Genomic DNA, 6,645 nt, shown 5'->3' with positions numbered 1-6,645 from the left:
GAACAGCTACAGTGACAGAAGATACATCTTCATGATGAACCTGACCTATACTCAGAGCAGTAGTTACTCTAAATACCAACAGAGAAGGAAGGAGTCTTCAAATCAAGTATCAGTGCTATCCGCTCTGTTCAAGGGTAGATAGGGATGGGCAACTTAGACATTGGCTATCTAAAATGCGGGGGCAATAAAGGCACGAAGTGACTGGCTTACAAGGTTCAAAGAGGGGGTTTAGTTTAAGAGTATTGGGGGAAAGAAAGCGTCCCCACTGAATAGCTGTCATCTTGTCTAGATGGGTCTGGTGAAAAGAGATAGGGATAAGATTCGTAATATTCAATAGTGCATAATTGTTTTCATGACTAATCGCAACTGTCACAAATGTAAAGGTAGAAGTTTTGTAACAGAAAAAGGGAGTGGTTAATCTTCCAGTCCAGAAACAGAAGACCCTAGGACCATCAAGAGAGGAATGCACAAGCAGAATGGGAGACCTTATCCAGAGAAGCAGCAGCTCCAGAGATGGAGGCAGAGATGGGGGCATGGAGAGGGGAAGTGGCTGAGGACTCTAGATTAATCAACTAAGAAGAGAAGGACTAAGAGCTGGTGGCCAGGAGCAGACTTGTAGAATGTGTCCTTTGGAGATTAAATTATTATATATGCCTGAGTGGTTTGTTTTGTTCGTTTTTTTTTTTAAAAAAAAGCTAAAGTGGATAGAGTGAAATACTGTTAACTGATGGTACATGGAGGGGATTATAATCAATGTAATGAAACAAGGTTTATGATTTGCTGAATGTAAAACTAATGATCTGCCTTGTAAACTTTCACTCAATCCACAATAAAAACCTTAAATAAAAAAATAAAATAAAAATGAATAAATCACTGAATGGGAAAAAAAAAACAACAAAACACAAAGTACCTCTAAAGTAGTAGAGGTTTCAAATTATGAATAGACTTTAATTTATTTCCAACCACTCAGAATCTTCTTGGGACACACTGAGGATATGTATCCCTTTTATTAAACTAATGCATGCCTGATAATGTGTTAGGTTGTTGTTGTTATTGTTAAGTGCCTTTGAGTTGGTTCTGGCTCATAGCAACACTGCATAGGGTTTCCAAGGAGTGTCTGGTTGGTGAGTTTGAATCACTGACCTTGTTATTCAAACCAACCTTATGGTCCAGTGTTTTATCTCATAATGCCATTTGTTAGGTAGGATTTTGTTATCAAGTAGAATTTTCATTTGCAATTTACTGAAATGGGAGAGGTACTTGTACACATACCTGATGCTCACCAATCCAAAGTAAAAGGATTCACAGTCAGTGAGGAAACCCTAATGTTTCTTCCAGGAATTTACAGTGCCTTCATAGGAAGATGCTTTGACCATTGCCACTACACCTGAATGTGGTACTAAAACACTGTGGGCTACATCTTTCAGTGGGTGTTTTTTGGATCAATCTGCTGAGTGTATTAAAATACAAAGTTGATGTTTCTAAACCACTGCCTAAAGTTTCCCAATACCCTTTGAAACAAGAGGTGAAGAAAGCATTGAATGCTATAATACAGAACTTCTTAGTAAAAGGGATTATTATCCCTTGTACAGCTCTTGTAACACTTCTGTGTCTCATATAAGGAAACCTGAGGACTGGGGATGGCATTTTGTGCAGGACTTAGGTACCATGAAATGCATCATTGCCCCATTGTTCCCCATGGTTCTAACTCTAAGTTGATACTCTCTAAAATTTCCCCTGAGACGACTCACTTTACTAATACATCTTGTGGTATGACGCTGTGGGAAAAAGCACTGGACTGCCAAGATCGGTGGTTCAAACTCACTAGCCACTCCTTGGAAACTATACAGGGTCACTATGAGTCTGAACCAATTCAACAGTATTTAACAGCAACAAGTGCATCTTCAAAGTCAATATCTGTTTGTCTTCACCTAGAGCAGCCAACAATAATACCCAGACAGTGATACCTTAAAGATATGTCAAAAATACTATATTTTCTCAAGTTGTACAAGCTGACATACAATGGTTACAATTTTCTTGTGGTTCCATAGTATATAGATAGCTTGTTAATTTGTTCTAAGACAATGCTGTTGCTATTATGTGCTATCAAGTCGATTCCAACTCATTATAACACTCATTATAAAACTCATTATAGTGTTTCCAAGAGTGGTTACCAGTCCAGTGCTTATCCTACAGTGCCACACCAGGGCTAGAAGCTTCTTTATAAAACAATATATTGTTATTGTGCCATTTGTTCACCAAAGCATCCAAAGAAATATTATCATTAGTACTTCCAGTGCTGAAATACTTAGGACACATTATTTCTGTACAAAGGCTTTCCTTAGGTGCAAAAAGATAGGATGCCATTTGGCCTTTCCTATTACAATTTCCAAGAAACACTTAAGAGGATTTTTAGGTCTCTGTGGCTATCACTGTACATGTATTCCTAATTTTTTCACTAATATCTTAACTCATATATTCATTTTCAAGAGGGTTACACCAAACCCATTCCAATTGTTGGAGGAAGGCATTTAGACTATTTTTAAACTAAAACATTTTTCACATAATATGCCCACTATTGGTTTCCCCAACTATAATCTGAATTTTTCCTTATATGTCCTTGAAACAGCCTGAATTGCTTTAGGGACCTTCATACAAACTCCTGGAGGTCAACAATGACCCATGATGCATTACTACTGCTAGATCCAGTGACCCTATGATGTCATCCCTGCCTCAGAGCAATTTCAGGAACAGTCTGGTTAGTAGAAATCACAGCAGATATTGTACTGGAAAATTTTTTTAGATGTGTGTTCCCTATGCTGTTGCTATTATTTTAGACTACACATTAATTTAACATTTATTAGCTAGTAGAAAAGTCTCTTAGGAAGTTCTTCTGGCCACATCTAACTTTTGATTGGACACAATGAGTTCTTTGAACCCAGTCACTCTTCTGCCTATGCCCAGTAATATGGATAGTGTGCCCATAATTGCCTTGATTTAGCAGATCGGCTATTTACCCCCAGGCAGGATTTGCAGGAAGCTTTCCTTTAGTGCTGATTTCATCCTTTTTGTAGATGGGCCATATTTAAAACCAGATCCTTCTTGTTCTTACTATGATGGAGGCTGTGCTGATACTACATCCATAGAAGTTTTGGAGAATAGTATGCATCTTAAAGTCTCTTCAGCCCAAATTGCTAAATTGATTACATTCACCAGGGATTCCAAGCTGGCTTCCAGACAGTTGGGGGTTTAGACTTGGATTCATCTGTCTCAGCTGAAAAAGGCACCTATATCTGAGTGGACAGTTGTAACCACTGTAGGTGAGGCAAGAAGTACTCCTACTAGAGTTCTAGTTCATACATGCATGGGTTTATTCCAACCAAAACATGCTTAATCATGTCTGTAATGAGTAAACAGCTGCTGATAACTTCTCTCAATTATACATTTGTCTTCTTTTGTCACAGTACCTTCAATTAAAAAGAATAAATTTGTGGCATGAGAAAAAAATGATTTTGAGATCAGGGCTAACATCAAATTTTTAACCAAACTCAAATGGAAATCTTGCCAAATAATTGAATCTTTGCAACAAGTTTAGTGAGTGCTGTTCCTCATAAAACAGCAGTTTTTATATGGATCAAGCATTTTAAGGAAAATCAGGAAGATCTTACAGATGAATCAAAAAAGGGAAGACCATCAGCCTCAGTTAATGAAGAAACTGTGACTAAAGTCCAGAGAGTGGTAGAAGAAGACCATATAACTGTCTTTGATGTAATAGTTACTGAAACTAGTATCTACCATGTTTCCTCATATTCAATTTTAAGTGAACATTTTGGGCTCAGTAAGCTTTTGGCTTGATGGGTACCAAAAACTTTTTGCAAAGATCTTTTCACTAGCCATCAAGAAAAATCAAAGCTAAAGGAGATTTTATGGAATGACTCATAGCTGAGGATAAAACTTGGATTTTACCAGTACAATCAATCCAGAGCACAAGCTCCAATGGAAATAGTGACTTCCAAAGGGATCTGCAGGTCCAGTTACATTCAAAGCAGAATTAAGTTCAGGAAGCTATAGTAACTCTCTTTGATGTTGCCAAAGAAGTAGTGTTGGTTGGTTTTCTCAAAGGACCCAGAATGATCACCAGGGCTTATAAGAAAGAAGTTTTAATGAAATTAAAAACAGCATTGGTGACAAAAAAGACAGATATTTGCACTGGTGAATTATTTTCCTTCATGACAATGTATCTGTTCATTCTTTGAGAGGAATAAGGGAATTTTGATGGGAAGCCTTACTCCATCCTCACTATAGTACTGGTTTTGCCCCTTCAGAGTTTTTTGTCCCCCAAACATAAAGAACATTTCAAAGGAAATGTTTTGAGTCCTTGGAGGATGACAAAACTGTCTTTTGGACATGGTATAAATTGAAAAGCTCAAAATTCTTAGAGGAAGGATTAAAGATATGTAAGCACTGCCTTCAGAAGCTTATAGACCTTGCAACTATCGATATGTCCATGTCTGGAGGAAAGAAGTGTGACTAAAATTGAAGATGCATGGAAACAATAAGACCAATGGATGAATTTCAAACATCAGTTTCTATGATCCTGAAACCAGAAGCGCATACGTTGCCCAGCTACTACAATCAACTGCTCTGAAAGGAATCACAATATAAGGTTCTAGGTACAGTGAGGGAAAAAAAATGTGGGGGGGGGAGTCAAAATCACAAAAAAGACCGGATTTACTGGCCCATATAAAGATTAGTGGAACCCCTAAGACTATGGTCTTTAATCAGTCTTCAGTTCTGGAATTAAACTCACCCTAGTGGATCAATTAGCGTAGTGGTTATGAATCGGGCTGCGAACCTTAAGGTCAGCCGTTCGAAACTACCAGCCGCTCCGCGGGAGAAAGATGAGGCTTTCTACTCCCGTAAGGATTTACACCCTCGGAAACCCTGTACAGGGTCGCTATGGGTCGGAACCGACTCGACGGCACTTAACAACAACAACAACAAGTGGATCAATTATTTTAGTTAAACAATATACAGGCTATAAAGTTGACATGAGCATTAACGAGGTACACACATCTGAGAATTATCAACAATTTGAGATCAAAAGGGTAGCATTTACCCAAGGACAAAATTCAGAAGGGTGGAAAAGAAGAAGTAATAGAAACAGAAAACACAGGAGGACATGTAAGTTATTTTACATTGTGGAGGTTGAAATCAATGAGATGAAATAAACTGTGTATCCGTTGTTGAATGGAAATCTAATCTGCTTTGTAAACTTTCAACCAATTTACAATGAAACCAAGTTCTGAGTCACAGCAACGTTGCATATTTTCCAAGGCTATAAATATAAATACTCTGCATATTTTCCAACGCTATAAATATGGAGTCCTGGTGTGGTGCTGTGGGATAAAGCACTGGACCGCAAGGTCAGTTTGAACCACAAGGTCGATGGTTCAAATTCACCAGCCACTCCTTCGAAACCCTATGTAGGGTCACTATGAGTTGGAACTGACTCAACAGCACTTCACAACAACTACAATACATATTTACAGAAGCAGAAAGTCTCATCTTTCTTCAATGGAATGTCTGGTGATTTTAAGCATCTTTAGTTGTCCAGTGTGCATCCTACAACACCACAAGGGCTCCTTCCACTTACAAATAAAAGTTTTAAAGAGAAAAAATGACGAAATATAGATACTACACAGAGAGTATGTCGAGTAACAATATCTATACACTTGGCTATATTTTGTTTAAAAAAACTCTCTATAATTTATTAGCAATATATTATGACTTAAGCATATAGATTGGTAACCTATTTTGGATGCTTGTAGCATTCTTCTTTTGCATCCTTGTAGCAATGTTATTTTTATGTTTTTGTTGTTTATATTACATTACCCCCACACAGCTGATAGTTTTTTGTACCGTGGTGACTAGCAAGTTGCTGTGGTGTTGGAAACTATGCCAGTGGTGTTTCAAACACCAGCTGAGTCACCCGTAGTAGACAGTTTTCATCAGATCTTCCATACTAACACACTGGGAAGAAGTAATAGGCAGTCCACTTATGAGGAATTAGGCGCTTAAAACCTTCTGAATAGCAGTGAAACATTGTATAACATAGTGCTGAGGGATGAACTCCTTAGTTTGGGAGACATTTAAAATACTACTGGAAAAGTACTGCCTCCTCAAAATAGAGTAGCAAAACTTTAAGGAACTACATTTGCTGATAGGAAATAGCTCAAAAAAGAAACGACTACAAATCAGAATGTGAAATGCATGGAGTGTGAGTCTTGGTAAATTGGAAGTCTTCAAAATGAAAGAGAACACATAAAGATTGATATCTTGGTGATGAGTGAGCTGAAACGGACTGGTGTTGACCATTTTTTATCAAACAATCATATGGATTACTATGCCAGGAATGACAAATTGAAGAGGAATGCTATCACATTCATCATCAAAAAGAACATTTCAGCTGACAGAATTGGAAATCACTATGCAAAATATTGAAAAAAGACCTTTACCTCATGCCATATACAAAGACCAACTCAGCATGGATTAAAGACCTAAATGTGAATCCCAGAATTATAAAGATCATCAATGAAAAACTAGAGACGAATTTAAGGACTCTAATACAAGGAGCTCTGGTAG

This window comes from Chrysochloris asiatica, unplaced genomic scaffold, assembly GCF_000296735.1.
Source record: "Chrysochloris asiatica unplaced genomic scaffold, ChrAsi1.0 scaffold00002, whole genome shotgun sequence".
NCBI lineage: Eukaryota > Metazoa > Chordata > Mammalia > Afrosoricida > Chrysochloridae > Chrysochloris > Chrysochloris asiatica.
The sequence above is the reverse complement of the archived record's forward strand: the minus strand, read 5'-3'. Positions refer to the sequence as shown.